Raw genomic sequence first — 16,441 nt, forward strand, 5'->3', positions numbered from 1 at the left:
AGAGTCCTTACCCTCAAAATACAACAACAATAACAACTCCCTTTACCGTGTTGGTAATTTCAAGCATTTAGGCGTATACTTCACGTCCGACTGTTCATATAGAACAAACATGTAGACTACTTGGCTAACAAAGCTAGTACTCTGTTGAATTTATTTAAGCGAAATTCTTCAAAACTGCACTTCTTAACCTCAAATAAGCATTCTATATCACTAACATACGCTCTGGTGTAGAATATGCATGGCCAGTCCGGAGCCCACACACGCACCACCTAATTAAACCAGAACGTATTCAGGCTATGAGAGACGCCGTAGTGGAGGACGTCGGAAATTTCGACCACCTGGAGTTCTTTAACGTGCGCTGACATCGCACAGATAACGTGTTATCGACAAGTTGGTTCAACCTGACTGAGGAAACTGTCGCCGATAAAGGACAAATTGGAAAAAACACACATGGGCAGACGGGAAAATGTGTAAATGACAGACGGCACGAGTCCTAATATTGTGTATTGAAAGGGCTCAAAATCAAATCGCACTAGAAATACTTGAAGCAGTTGAAAGCAGAAATTGAGACAAATGTTGCATAAGCAGCACATCAGTTTTGTTATCACCAAAGGAGTTATCGTTTTTGGTGATCATTGCACGAACGGCGCGTGTATTTTTACGATACATGTATGATGTGAACCTTTCACGTTTGTCACATGGCTGCAGATAGTCGGCGTTCCTGCAAATAAACTACTAGCTGTTAGTGCGAATTAAGTGGATTGTCTCTAATTTTTGTGTTTTGTTTAGAGCCAGTTTCCTCCGACTTGCCTTAATGAATTTAGTGGTGAGAAAGTGATTAAACCAACTTAAAAAGCGAGCTCTCATGTGGCGCGAAGAGAGATATGAAACGTCACGTTCTACTTTCTCAAGTTTTGGTATTCTAGCCACTTAGGGGTGGCTGTCCTCCGATTTTCATGTTATCTTTATTCATCTTTGCCCGCGTCTCACTCCACTCTCGATGGAAGCGCATATGCCTTCTGGAAAGAGAAATTGACGATGCTTTCGGCAAGGGTACATGTGCATTGGACAGAATACGCGTCCTGCGCGCGAGCTTTGAAAACGGTATTTGCGGGCCATTTGTATGGGCCCGAAACGGCGCGCATATTGCTTCCAAACTTTCTATAAAAAAAAAATGACTTTCTGAAGCCCTGAAATGCGACGTCCATAGGCGTCGCGACGCAGGGTCTACAGCGTTCAATTCGAGCTCCAAGTGGCCTCGTGCCACCTCAAGTAGAGCATTAAGCTTCGCACCATGCTCCAATGAAATCCACCGTAAATTCGTGGTCGTTATTTTTGAGAGTGACGGTACGAAATGAAGTACATGACACGGCACGGCAGATGGAGCAGTTCAAATTTGGCGCTATTGGCTTGCAACACAACAGCGGACGTCAAATCTACAGATGTATCGTGCGCGTCCTATGCGCTGTTTCGCTTTCGTGCGGAAAAAACGCGGTGCATTTCATAGCGCTGCTGTGCTTTAGAAAAATGTTTTCTCTCTTTCTTTTATTTATCGTTTCAAAAAATAACGTGGCATCGTCTTGGGCACGGTTTCAAACAAAGTCTTAATGGCGCTAACAATCGAAGTATGTTAATAAAGAGTTAGATATTTGTATATTTTGTTGTATAAATAAAATAGTTTTGCAGAAAATAGTGTACGGCGAGGCTGAGAGCTCGTTCCTGCATATATTTGGTTCTTAGTGAACGTCTTTTTTGTATGAATTCTCGAAAGTGTTCGCTCAAACAACCGGTATATACTTGCCACTAAACTTCATGTGGCTGCAATTTTGCGAATTTATTATCAAAACTGTGACTGAACAGCTTGTAGTATAAGTGCTCCGCGGGGAGTGTCGTATGATTTTCTAGGGGGGGAGAGGGATTGGAACTGATGGTACACGTACAGTATTTGTCAAAAGCACAAACACAAAACAAATACAGCACAAGGGGCCTGCTTCTAAGCTTATTAAAATGGCTTGTGGGCACCTCCAGCGTTCCGAAATTTGCAGCTGACGAGTAAACCCTTCCTCATGCTTCTTCACCATAGGTATTCTAGGAGTGCCGCCACGTGCCCTGTTACATACATGGATTCGGAGCCAACTACCTGGGTTGTATGGTTTTCGGAAAGACTGTCCCACCGATTGTACGCTTTGAGGCTAATGTATCGGCGATTACAGTTTCCAAACACCACTTGGTGCACTGTAGTCTACGCCGAAACCGCAAACTCGTACAGCGAATACAATACCAGCAAAAATGAACTTGAATGTATGTCGCAAACTTCACTTAAAAATATTTCAATCCGCGAGAATATAATGTTTTGCGCGCGTAAGTTGCCTTAAGTGTCTGTGGCCATTTTTTTTATTCCTTTTGGCAAGTCTAGCTGCTTTCAGACGGACGCACAAACAACGGCTTGTGGTCTGACTTAGACCCCTAGTGCTAATGCATTGAAACACTTCATCGAGAGGAGAGGAAACAAAATATTCTCACTATATAAAATAAACATCCGCGCTTCTCTCAGTAAGGCCCAAAGTCTCAAATAGTTACAGCAATAATTCCAAATGTATCTTTGTTACCAACACCGCAATGGCTCAGATCTAAGAGGGCTCGATTACTGAGCCTGGAGAACCAAGTTCCATCCCGGTTGCGGCGGCGGCGTTTCGATAGAAGCGAAGCCTAAGGTGGCGAAGCAGTGTGCAAATTCAGCGCGCGTTAAAGAACCACAGGTGGTCGAAATTATTCTAATCCCTCCCATACGGCGTCCCTGATAGCATGAGTTCTTTGGGACGTTACACCAAATAAACCAAATCAAGCCAAACCTACGGAGGCCAGGATCACCACCCCACAGACCAAAATTTATCAGTGAATTATGCATATAAACGGCAGGTTCAATGACCTTTACGCAGCTAATTTGCTAGAAATTGGGAATCAGCATGTAGCAGTAGAACCGGGGTTCGGAAGAAATAAGGGACACCTGCACATTCGAAATGCTGAGTCGAAACCTGACATAATAGCACTAAAGGATGATAGGGGGCTAGTTTCACTAGCCAACTATAATGCATACCATCAGTTTCGTGTGGTGAGGAAGCACGATTCACTCGCCGCATTGCTAGCTCGCAGGAACATTACAGCGATCAAGCATATGGAGCCAAGAGAGATTACACCCTAGTAGAAGTTCTCAGGAAAAAGGGGGGAACAAAACCTCTACATCAGTATACAGCTCGACTAAAGACAGAAGCGCGGGCGTGGATCTGTTATGAGTCCCATTCCATTGCGGCGTCCTGGATAACGGGACTTTCACCATTATGCTCGAAATTTTGTCAGCAGAGTCGGTTGGGGGTCTAGAAAGCGGGTGCCATACAGGTGAAGCGCTGTATACGTACCAGGCCATTACCAACTAATAAAAGGAGCTTAGAGCAACCCTGTCTCCTCCTCACGTTTTGCTCAGCTGAGAACAGGCTACCACGTGGCGGTGCCCCTGAACGCGTTTGCAGCCATACCCCTGGACTTACTCGAATATCTTTCCTGACCTAGCAACCCCGTTCTGCAAATTGTGCGACGAGCCTGCCACATTATACCATACATTCTCGGACTGCGCGGAGGATCCGCCTCCAGTAGATATGGTCAAATCACCCTCGATTGAAAAATGGGAACTTGTTCTCGCCAGTACCGACCCGGGCGATCAGTCCTGGGCCACGCCAAGAGCGCTAAAGGCCGGCCTAGGGAACACTCTTTGCAGTTATAAGATATAGACATGGAATATAGACATAGATAAAGAATCCTCTTTGAGTATCGTGCAGTCACAAAGTACAGAAAAACTTTGAGGGCCCGATTCGGAGGCGATAGAACAGGTTGATTTCCTACGGTTTTAAGCTCTGTCACTGAGCAGTTACTAAGAAACGTGAAGAAAAAAAAACAACAAGGTTGAAAGCAAAGCGCCGTAAAAGAGAACTCAGCCAGTGGCAATTCCGTAGTCCCAGAAAGTTGCGCATATTCTAAAGCATGTGGCGGCCAAGTACAACGTTCCCGTCGAGTTTTGTTGCCCGCAGGAAGCTCGCATCATTGTGCCGAATGATAAATTCTGGAAAAGCTAAAAAAGTGTTTCAAACGAAATATGCGGACCCATTTGGGGAATGTGCTTTGGGGTTGTTTATAGCAACCCACTAGCGTGCGGAAAAATTTACGTTGGACAAACGAGACATTGTATCAATGAAGGTTTCGGAGAGCACAATTGCACTTGAGCGATAGAACTGGTTCAAGTCGGCTGCTTCACAACAAGGAATGCGGGAAAGAAGAAAAGAAGAAGCAAGCTTCAAGAAACCAGCAATGTCCGCGAGAGTAATTGTTGGAGGACTACAAGAGTGGGAGTCCCCACGTTAGCACGGCTTCGAGCAAGATCCGTAAAAAAGAACGTAAGTTTTTAGATATGATATAGATTCCGTTGAATCGCCTGTGACGTCTCATTTTGCCTTTTTCAGGATCTCACGTGTGATGAGTATCCTGTACTTCCCTTTTTCTCCCCCCCCCCTCCCCCCATCAACTAACCAATCCCTCTAATGAGTTGCGCAAGCCATTTCTTACCTCCGCTATCTCTGTGCCGCAGCAATTGATATTTACCGAACTGAACGCACTGAAGCAAAGCGCGAACTAACTGTAGATGAAACCTCGAATTGATTTTGACTACGTCCGGACTGTGCAAACTAAGAAACTCCCGTCGCTTTGTAGCGAGAAGGAGAGAATATCGCCGGTTTCCTGTGCAACAAACACACAAACACAATATAACAATGAATGTTAATCAATTCAGAAATGTTCCAAGGAAATTCAGGCCACACAAATTTGGAATTTCTTTTTGCATTCTCCCACTTGGACAGTTTTTTTGTCTCTAACGAAAATTTCATCGACATGATGGATTTGGGTACATTGTAAAAAAAGAACTTTGCATCAAACAAGAGTTAATTAGATTCGAAATAATGCATTAGGCTAATGTCGTCATCCTCAGTTAGAGCTAACTATCTATGCTGTAGCGAGATCGTGAACTCTTCTTCCCTCCCTCTCCCCCTCACCGTTAATTGGTTGATTAACTTCTTTCTTACTAATATCTTTCGTTACCTCTTCAGATTTAGACTTTGAGACATCACCATCCTGTGGTCACTGCATCGCACCTTCCTGATTACCTCTACACCCTGCATAATGGAGGGATTAGAACACATTATGTAGTCAATTTAATTTTGTCTCCCCGTTAGCACTTTTCCATGTCCAGTTCCGGTTCTCCCATATGCTGAAAAAGGTGTTCATGATTCTTAAGTTATTGCGCTCTGCAAACTCAACTAGTAACTCTCCCCTGCGATTCCTAGAACCAATGCCATAGTCACCTACTGCCTGGTCTCCCGCGTTTTCCCTACATTGGCATTGGACTCGCCCATTGATACAGTATACTGCGTCTTTCTTTTCCGAATTGCCAATTATACGTCTTCATACAAGTTTTCAACTGCCTGGTCCTCAAGACTACATGTAGATGCGTAGTCCTGTACGACCTTCAATTTATACCGCTTGTTAAGCTCAATTACGAGGCCTGCCACCCTCTCCATAATGCTATAGAATTCATCTATATTACTAGTTGTATACTTTTTGTTCAGAAAACCTACTCCTAGCTGTCACTTAAATCTCGATAACACAGTACATGCCCGTCCTTCAGTAGAGTATATGCCTCATTCGCCTCCCAACCTCACTGAGCCATATTACATCCGAATTCATATAACCTCTAGTTAATTCAATAGCACTGCTAAACCAGCTTCACTATACTGGGGTTCTAGAGTTTAACGTTGCCAGGTTCAGTTTCCAATGGCGGCCTGTCCAGCAGAGCCAGAAATTCTTTGCACACCCCGCTGCGTCACAGGTCTGACCGCCACCGTGGTCAGCTGCTCCGCCGCCGGTGGTGATTAATTGAAGGCCGAGGCTGTGTAGTGCTAATCATGGGAGGACATTAGCCTAGAAGCAATGAACAATAATTTCAGAGATATCATTACTGAGAGCGCTGTAGAGGTAGGTGGTAGAATAGTTAGAGAGGATACCTGTAAGCTAGGGAGACGAAAGATTTGATTATGAAACGCCAAAGTATGAAAGCTTCCAATCTAACAGACCAAATAGAATTGGCAGAGATATCAAAGGTAATCAATAAGCGCAAAGTGGCCGATACAAGGAAGTATAACATGGAGAAAATTGAGCATTCTGTAAAGAACGGGGGAAGAAGAAATTGGGCATAGGCAAAAATCAGATATATGCGCTAAGGGACAGGGCGGGCAATGTCATCACGAATATGGACAAGATAGTCGAAGTAGCCGAGGAGTTCATTACTGATCTTTAGAGTAGCCAAAGAAGTTAGGACAATAATGAAATAGGAGGTAGGGGAAATGCAGTCAGACGTTCCGCCAGTGACGAAGGATGTATGAAAGCATTAGAAACTATGAAAAGGGGGAAAGCTGCTGGAGAGGATCAGGTAACTATTGATTTGTTGAAGGACGGGGGGGAGGGGGGGAGGGGGGATATGCTAGAAAAACTGGCCACCTTGTACACGCAGTGCCTGGTGTCATCGACGGCACCGGAACCACGGAAGAACGCAAACATTATCTTAATTCATAAGAAAGGGGACACTCAAGAATTGAAAAATTACAGACCAATCAGCCTACTGTCTGTTACATATAAGGTATTTACCAAGGAAATCGCTAATAGAATCAAGACAACTTTAGACTGCGACTAAGCAAAAGAACAAGTAGGCTTTCGGAAAAGGCACTTTACAGTCAATCATATCGATACATTCAACCAGCTGATATATATAAGCACGGAATATAACCTGCCCTTATACATGACAGTCATTGATTACGAAAAAGCATTTGACTCAGTTGAAACCTCGGCGGTAATGTAGGCATTGCGAAACCAGGGCGTAGACGAGCGGTACGTGAAAGTGCTGGGATATATATATATATAGTGACTGCACAGCAACCATAGTTCTGCATAAAGGAAGTAACAAAATTCCGATAAAGAAAGGTGTTAGGCAAGAACACACGATCTTCTCAGTACTATTCATAACGTGCTTGGAGGAAGTATTCAGAGACTTCGAATGGGAGGAGTTAGGAATAGGGGTAGGTGGCGAATACCTCAGTAATCTGCAATTTGCGGGTAACATTGTCTTGCTAAGTAACTCAGGAGATGAGCTGCAAAGAATGATTGACGACCTAGACAGGAAAAGTAGAAAGGTAGGCTTGAAAATCAGTATGCAGAAGACTGAGATACTGTTCAACAGCCTAAGGAAGGAACAGCAGCTTACGTAAGGTAGCGAAGAACTGGATGTAGTAAGCGAATATGTCTACTTAGGACAGGTAGCAACCGCAGATCCGGACCATCAAAAGGGAAATAACAAGGATAATAAGATTGGGATGGAGCGCATTTGGCTAGCACTCGCAGATTATGACTGGCAGCTTACCGGTATCGCTCAAGAGGAAAGTATACAACAGTTGCATCTTACCTGTACTCAACTAATGGGCGGAAACGTGGAGGAACCAAGAGGGTTCTACTTAAGTTGAGTACTACTCAGAGGGCTATGGAAAGACAAATGGTAGGGGTGACATTAAGAGATAGGAAGCGTGCAAAGTGGGTCAGAGAAATAACTCAAGTCACTGACATTCTAGCGAAAAACAAGAAAAAGAAATGGGCATGGGCAGGGAATGTTGTACAAAGAGAGGATAACCGATGGCCACTTAGGGTAACAAACCGAATTCCAAGTGAAGGAAAGCGTAGCAGGGGACGGCAGAAAGTTAGGTGGGCAGATGAGGTTAAAAAGTTCGCAGGCGTCCAGTGCATGCAGTTAACACAGGACCGGGCTAATTGGAGGAATATGGGAGATGCCTTCGCTCTGCAGTTGGTATAGTCGGACTGATGATGATGATGAACATGTTAGGCAATGTTCATGAGGTATGTTTGGGCGAAGGAGTACTTGTTGCGGCAATATCAAATGTCCAGATGAAATGTTACTTTTATATTTTAAAGATAGATCTAGTTTTTTTACGCGACGGTAAATATCAGATCCAAAGCATACGCTGAATATGATCATCACAGAGAATTTCTCATACTGCCGTTATTGCTCTCTCGCCACGAATACAAGAGAAGAAAGAAAACGAATGTCCTTTTGCAGTCTCGTGGCACTCACTTGTGCCGCTAGGTGAAAAAGAAGGCGGTTATCAAATATTAGTCATTCCCTTCGGACTTCGGATTCCCATTTTCCTCGTCAACCGGTTATTGGCTGTACTAATGCGCCGACACGGATGCTGGCGCATGTCATACAGGCCTAAAGTCGCAAGGGCCGGCAGGAAGACTGCTCTACTTGGTATCCATGCAGCTTTTTCAAAGCACGACCAAGGTCAGGCTGCTGCAGTACCCAATGTCACTCCGCTCGCGGCTCATGGCGACACCGTGGGACCAGCGTACGCCGTCACTACGCCATTTTTAGCCAAGGAGCTTCATTCTGAGGAAAGAGTATCTGCTGGCACTGCGCGAAGGCCGCCATTGGGAGAAGGGAGCTTCGAGGTACTCTCAAGGAGGCCAGGCAGACGTTTTGGCGATGCGGCTGTGTCCAGGCAAGAACACCGTTCGGCGGCTGCTATAACCGATATCACTCCGTTCGCGACTCATGGGGCCGCCTTGGGACCAGCTTACACCGTCACTACGTCCGTCTTCGCTAAGGAGTTCAATCCTTCGGAAAGGGTATATGTGTGCACTACGTCAGGGCACCCACTGGGAGGAAGAGCCCTTTCAAGGCGGCCTGCTCAGCGTTGTGGCAGTGCGGCTAGGTCGGGGCTTCTGGCTGCCGCAGCTGGTGCCACCGCCGTTGCGCGCGATGAGATCCTGCCGGAGTCGTATAGAAGCATGGCCATTCCCTGCCTGCCGCTGAGTGTGGTCAACAGGCCCGGAGCAGAGGACTGGTGCTACACACATGTGAACGTCATCAATATATCCTTCATGTGGACGATCAACAACTTCAGTTTCCGCCGAGAGAAAGTGGGAGAAATTATCAAAAGGTCATCATTTTCTGCAGCGGCCAACGACAGCCTGAAATCTTGCCTAAGGATGAACCCCAAGGGCCTAGACGAGAAGAGTAAGGATTACCTATCCCTGTACCTGCTGCTGTGGTCCAGCAATAAAAGTAAGGTACACGCCATGTTCAGATTTTTCCTCTTCAACGCCAAGCGGGAAGAGACAAAAGTTATGGCGAGTAAAATGGCATACCACTTTTTCTACGGCAAGGACAGGGGCTTCAAGAAGTTCATTCGGAGAGATGTCTTCTAGAAAATACGAACTCCTCCTTGACGACAAGCTCACACTATATTGCGAAGTGAGCGTTGTTTCGGACTTAGTGAACATTTCGGGGCAGAAGAACACAAAAGAGTTCATGGTCCCTCAGTGCAGCCTGTCTGATGACTTTAGTCACTTGTTTGAAAGCCAGAAGTTCAGCCATGTCGTCCTGAGTGTCAATGGGCGAGAGCTCTACGCCCACAAAGCTATCCTTGCCGCTCGCTCTCCTGTATTTGCGGCCATGTTCGAACACGAGCTGGAAGTGCAGCTGAATAGAGTGGATATCGCTGACATGGACCACTAGTTATTCCGGGAATTCTTCATGGTGCTCCGTGATACAATTTCTGAAAGCGGGGAAACAGCCTACCAAAACGGCGTGGGAACCAACAGCGATTCGTTCCTTACCCTGTTGGAATTCTACCTTGCATCCATAGCTATCATTTCATAAGGCCATTTTTATATTAAAAAGGCATTTGTATCGGTTGCACCTGTGGTATGCAACATATTTTTATCCGCTGTTGACAAGCGCATTCAAGCCAACCTCTCTCACCTTCCTGTTTTAAAAGTGTTCAGATACGTTGACGATTTCTTAATTATTTTTAGTAAATATCAACGAAAAGATGTGATTCTGCCAAGAAAAATGTGATTCTGTTTGTAATGTCATCCCATGAAAACATTTGGCCCGCCACGACCAACTTCATCATCATCATCAGCCTGAAATACCCACTGCAGGGCGAAGGCCTAGCTCTCCCATATTTCTCCAATTAACCCGGTTCTATGCTAGCCGCATTCACTAGACCCCAGCGAACTTAACCTCATCCGCCCATCTAACTTTCTACCGCCCCATGCTACGCTTTCCTTCCCTTGGAATCCAACTTGTTACCCTAAGCGACCATTGGTTATCCTCTCTTCGCACTACATGTCCCGTCCATGCCCATTTCTTCTTCTTTATTTCCACTAGAATGTCAGTAACTTGAGTTATTTCTCTGTCCCAATCTGCACGCTTCCTATCTCTTAAGGTTAACCCTATACCATTTTTCTTTCCATAGCCCTCTGCGTTGTCTTCATCTTAAGTAGAACCCTCTTGGTTAGCCTCCACGTTTCAACCCCATAGGTGAGCACAGGTAAGATGCAACTGTTCTATACTTTGCTCTTGAGCGATACTGGTAAGGTGCTAGTCATAATCTGCGAGTGCTTGCCAAATGCGCTCCATCCCAATCTTATTCTACTTATTTCCTTTTCATGATCCGGATTTGCGGTTACTACCTCTCCTAAGTAGACATATTCGCCTACTACTTCCAGTGCTTCGCTACCTAACGTAAACTGCTGTTCCTTCCTTAGGCTGTTGAAAAGTATCTCAGTCCTCTGCATATTGATTTTCAAGCCTACCTTTCTACTTTTCTTGTATGGGTCATCAATAAATATTTGCAGTTCATCCCCCGAGTTACTTAGCAAGGCAATGTCATCAGCAAATCGCAGATTACTGAGGTATTCTCCACCTACCCTTATCACTAACTGCTCCCATTCCAAGTCTCTGAACACTTCATCTAAACAAGCTGTGAATAGTACTGGGGATATCGTGTCTCCTTGCCTAACACCTTTCTTTGTGGGAATTTTGTTACTTTCTTTTTGCAAAACTATGGTTGCTGTGCAGTCACTATATATATCTTCCAGCACTTTCACGTCTGCCCCTGATTTCGCAATGCCTCCATCACCGCCGAGGTTTCTACTGAGTCATTTTCGTAATCAATGAGTGCTATGTATAAGGGATGGTTGTATTTCGAGCATTTTTCTTTTACCTAGTTGATGGTATGGATGTGATCAATAGTAGAGTACCGTTTCCGAAAACCTGCTGGATCCTTTGCTTGATTGCAGTCTAAGGTTGTCCTGATTCTATTACCGATTACCTTAGGTAGTAAATATCTTATACTTAACTGAGAGTAAGCTGAATGGTCTATAATCTGTAAGATCATTAGCGTCCCCTTTCTTATGAATGAGGATAATGTTTGCATTCTTCCATTGTACCGGTACCGTCGATGACACCCGGCACTGCGTAGGGTGGCCAGTTTTTCTAGCACTATATCCGCCCCGTCCTTCAACAAATCTATAGTTATCGTAGGGTGGCGAGTTTTTCCAGCACTATATCCGCCCCGTCCTTCAACAAATCTATAGTTATCGATCCTCTCCAGCTGCTTTCCGCCTTTTCATAGTTTCTAATGCATTCTTGACCTCGTCCTTCGTCACTGGTGGAACGTGTGACTTTTTCCCTACCGCCACTCATTACGGTCCTGACTACTTTGGCTACTGTAGAGATCTGTATAGGACGCCTCGGCTACTTTGACTATCTTATTCATATTCGTGATGACGTTGCCCGCCTTGTCCCTTAGCGAATATATCTGGTTTTTGCCTATACCCAAATTCTTCTTTACCGCTTTAAAGCTTCCCCCGTTTTTTACAGCATGCTCAATTTTCTCCATGTTATACTTCCTTATATCGGCCATCTTGCGCTTATTGGTTAGCCTTGATATCTCGGCCAATTCTATCTAGTCTGTTCGATTGGAAGCTTTCATACTCTGCGTTTCTTAATCAAATCTTTCGTCTTCTTAGACAGCTTACGAGTATCCTCTTTAACTATCCTACCGCCTACTTCCATCATACGACCAACTTATCACTCACTAATTTAACTTTCATTTTCTTGTCCCTTTCTGCTAATTGACACTCTCCCATAAAAGTTTTCGTTTCTTGAGGATTTCTTTGGAATAGTCGTTTTGAATGGGCACATTCTTTCCTTTCAGCTTGTATGCGTTTTTAAGTACTGCCTGGTTTTCGTTATAGTTTTGAAAAAAATATTACTACAGGCCTGTTGTCAGTGCTTTTTCCTAAACGATGAATTCTTCCCACACAACAGCAATGGACATCAAGCGTTTCAGAGAAGATTTCAGCCAGGACCTTCTGTTTTAGGTCAGAGTCTGTCTCATTTGGCTCCTCACATACTCCGAAAACGACCAAGTTGGAACGCCTACTGTAATCTTCCATATGAACCAGTTTTGATTTTAATTCTTGAATAGCGCGTTCCATGTGATCAATTCGCTCAGTTTGTTTTTCGAAATCAGCAAAGCGCGTACTCAAGTCAGATATTGTATTTCCCAAATTCCTTTTCTGTGTTCTGAGGGCTACAATCTCGGTCGTTAACTTAGTATGTGCTGTGACCAACTGCTTCAGTAGTTCCGAGGCGTCTTCATTGGAATGATCAGGTCCAGGTTCAGGGCCAAAAATGATCACATATCCGACAACCATGATGCTGTGCCACGTTCGAATGTGAGGGGGATCATTCCGTTTACTCCAGGTCGTGTCAATCCTGAAAAACAAAAAACCCAAACAAAAGAGAACAGTCTTAAGGAAGGATACGAAAACGACTACACTGGAATAAGAGCATCTTCACATTCCCAGCTAAAACAAACTACGCCAATGGGGTGTGTGGGGAACGGCACACCACACTGGAACCTGGCCCCTGCCCAGGCAAAGACTTAGGCAGGAGCACGTCCTCTCCAGGCTGGGAAAACAAAATTCACCCTCGCATTTGTGAAACAGGGTCCGTCGAACATTCCCAATACCTCAGCACCCGCAGCTCGTCTGTGAACTTCCGCAGCCTCTGAGCATGGGATGGATGCAATCCTTCCACCTCCACCTCTGCAGCGGCGGCATAACTCTTCTGAACGAAAAAAAAAAAAGCGCAAAATTTAATAACGGCAACGGAAAAACCACAAATTTGAGATTTAGTGACGTCCTCACACGTGGCTAAGCTTGGCATTTCCAATGTATTGGAACTGCCGTAAACTTATTGGAAACTATACCGATGTAACTGATATTTTAAAGCGAAAGCCTTTATTGCCTCATCGTTGTCGTCAGCAAAGGTGTCAAGCTTTTGCGGCGGCTCTAATTGGTGGAGACGCGATGACGTCATGGAGGTCTCGAGCAATCACAGAGTGCCACCACAGTATGCGCGAATGCGTGCCTTATATGGCCATATGGCAATCAATGATCAGTGGTTAATTAATTAGTAATTATTTATAAAATGAAATTATAATATTAACTAAGTACTTTATCATAAATAATTCAGTATTACTCATAATTGGCTAGTTAAATAACAACTACTAATTACTTACCGCTGCGAAATAATTAGTTACTAGTTAATACCGCGCACCCTGTCAAATCAGCCACACAGCAGTAAACGTAGAAGATACAAGGAGCGTGATCTCGTCGCTGCCAAGCAGAATTCACTGAATAAATGCACTTGCCGAATGTTAAAGAGTAGTCGCTCGCTTTACTCGTAGCTGCATTCATCGCTACATGCACAACAGTCGCGTAGCAGAATGCAGCACTTTCGCCTTTCATCACATTAGTCGCCAAAGTGTGCTCGAACTTTGTTAAATTTACTTTATCCGATAAGTTCATGTGGACAGAAAATTCACGCAGGACTTAATCACAGAAACGTTCTAAAAACTATCTAAAACAATTCAATGCGATAGAGAGCAATCTGGTAGGCTTTCTGGAGGTGTTGCTGTCGTAGTTCAAAGTGGTGCTGCAACTCGTGAAGCCGACCTTAAACCAATTATATAAAGCTTTTGATGTCGGCATTCTTGCTTTTAAAAGAGTAGCAATATGTTACATAGACCTAGTACCACATTTAGCTTTAAAAGTAATTACATAGAAGCACATCTAAAACAGCAGTCAGATCCTCATCTGGTATTTGGGGATTTTATTGCGCGCTTCAGTGTTTTTTAAATGAACTAACCGATGAACGAGGCCACATTATAGAAGATTTGACTCTGTGCTACGACATCTCCTTCCTCAATGCCGGAAAGCACACGTACTACTCTACAGGCACTGCAAAAATGAAGTGTCTCGATTTGTGTTTTAGTTCGAGATCAGTTTTTACTGACATTTATTTGGCTGTCCGCTATAGTCCATGTAGAAGGGATCATTTTCCGGTTATAATTATTTAACATCTTCACCATTCATCACCCTAAGTAAACCCAGGAGGGGGGAACTTCCCTGACCTTATTGGCCCTTATTCAATTCTTAAGCTAGATTTGAAAAAAAAAACAAAGATTCTCGGATAACATTTCAGCGTAGATGTGCTAAACGAACAGTTTACGGCCTTGATGATTGCTTCAGGACACCTAGAGCTAATCTGGAGGCCTCAGGAGTTGTGCCAAAATGTAATAATGCTTTGTATTCGGGGGAATGCAAAGAAAAACAAAAACAAAATTAAAGCTGTAGGAATGTTTCGCACATACACAAGGACAACCGCAACAATAACGTAAACTTCACACAGGCAGAAGATTAAGCACCGTGTCTGTGACAATATCAGAGAGGGTTCCTTGGAAAATTAAGTGTCATCTATAAACAGTTCAGTCGCATAAAAAAAAAATATTCGTTAGACATAATTGGCTGCTTACGTGCGAGAACACGAAAACATTCATTTTTGTGGGCCCGAAATTTCGCTGCAAATATTTCTAAAATCATCAGTCTTCCTTACGATGTGTTTGTTGCAAATCAGACAGGCAATATTCGGACGCTGTCACTTCAAAGGGATAATTAATTGCTTCCCGGGAAGGGAAAGGCGCAGCATCTGTCAGTCTTGTTTCTGTGGACACCTGAACCGAGCCGTAAGGAAAGGGAGGAGGGTTGTAGCGAAAGTGGATAGAAAGAAAGAGGAGCCGTAGAGGAAGGCTACGGAGTAATTTCGACCACTTGGGTATCTTTAACGTGCGCTGACATCGCACAGCACACGGACGTCGGTTCATTTCGCCTCCATCAAAATGCAGCCGCCACGGTCGGGATCGAACCCAGGTATTCCGGCACAGTAGTCGGTCGTCTTGCCACTGCATCACCACGTTAGGGCTTCGAAGGGACGAGAGTTTGTTTTTGAACAACGTAGTAGGTGTAGTCCAAGTGCATTCGAGATTTGATCTATATTTCATGCAATGCTTCAGCCGAGGTCTGCCATCATCAGTAACTGATGGAGCCACGACGCTCCCTGGTTGCGTTTTACGATTGTTATTCATGTGACCTCAGTACGCAACCCGAACGCACGTTAGCGTCGCCATGGCGGTGTAGTGGTTAGGGCGCTCGACCGCTGTGCCCAAGGATGCGGGATCAAATCCCGGCCGTGGCAGCCACTTTTTGATGTAGGCGAAAAACACGGCGCCCGTGTGCTGTGCGAGGTAAGGGCACGTCAAAGAACCGCAGGTGGTAAAAATTTTCGGAGTCCTCCATTATGGAGTCTCTTATAGCCTGAGTGGCTTTGGGACTTTAACCCCACAAACCAAACTAAAACGAAACAAACAATAGTAAATTATACTTGCCCCAACATGTTCACTAGGCGCCATGTTCACTAGGAATATCATAGACTACTCCTTCTGCGCATGGCACAAAACGCTGCTCATGTTTTACTTGACATCCTTTGCTAGTTTATTGTTTTTGTTCTTTGCGTCTCCTATGTATACCATAGCAAAAAATTTTCCCAGCCTATTGGGAGCCGAAAACAACACTTTAACCCCATATATACTGCCAACTTGTTTGAGCCTTGATAAAGCTAAGATTATTTTCAGGAATCAAAACAAATTGACCAGGGAACTCAGTGAAGCTTATCACATCCATAAAAATAGTGACACGTGCGTTAGCACACCATCAGTAATCATCAATGATTGTGAACTGTCATATTTGGATCCATAGCTGTATGTTTTTTTTTTTTTTTTTTTTTTTTTGGTGGGAAGGGATAGCGCATGCATGCGCTTCTGGTTGTCATGTGAGAATATACTTTCTTGTATGCTTCATTAAACCTTCAGTTAGTCCGAGCGCTTGTCTTGTCGTTTCTTCTTGTTCATCGTCCCCTGTCGCAGCGCCGGTAAAATAACGAAGATGAACCAACTAGCTCAAATTTCTGTGTTACTACATTTCGCATGAAGGAAATGTGGGAGAGAATTCTTGTATTCGAAGGCATCTTCTTCCCTTTCTTAATTCAATTTCCAACAGCCCCTTGCATGTAAACAAGTAT

General features: G+C 44.3%; 1 pseudogene; it reads left to right on the plus strand.

Annotated features, from left to right (window-relative positions):
- The first annotated feature begins 8,895 nt into the window (after window positions 1-8,895).
- Window positions 8,896-9,826, plus strand: LOC146202280 (protein roadkill pseudogene; annotated as a pseudogene).
- The last annotated feature ends 6,615 nt before the right edge of the window (window positions 9,827-16,441 follow it).

Source organism: Amblyomma maculatum, chromosome 1, assembly GCF_055883805.1.
Source record: "Amblyomma maculatum isolate TAMU_Amacu chromosome 1, ASM5588380v1, whole genome shotgun sequence".
Classification (NCBI taxonomy): Eukaryota; Metazoa; Arthropoda; class Arachnida; order Ixodida; family Ixodidae; genus Amblyomma; species Amblyomma maculatum.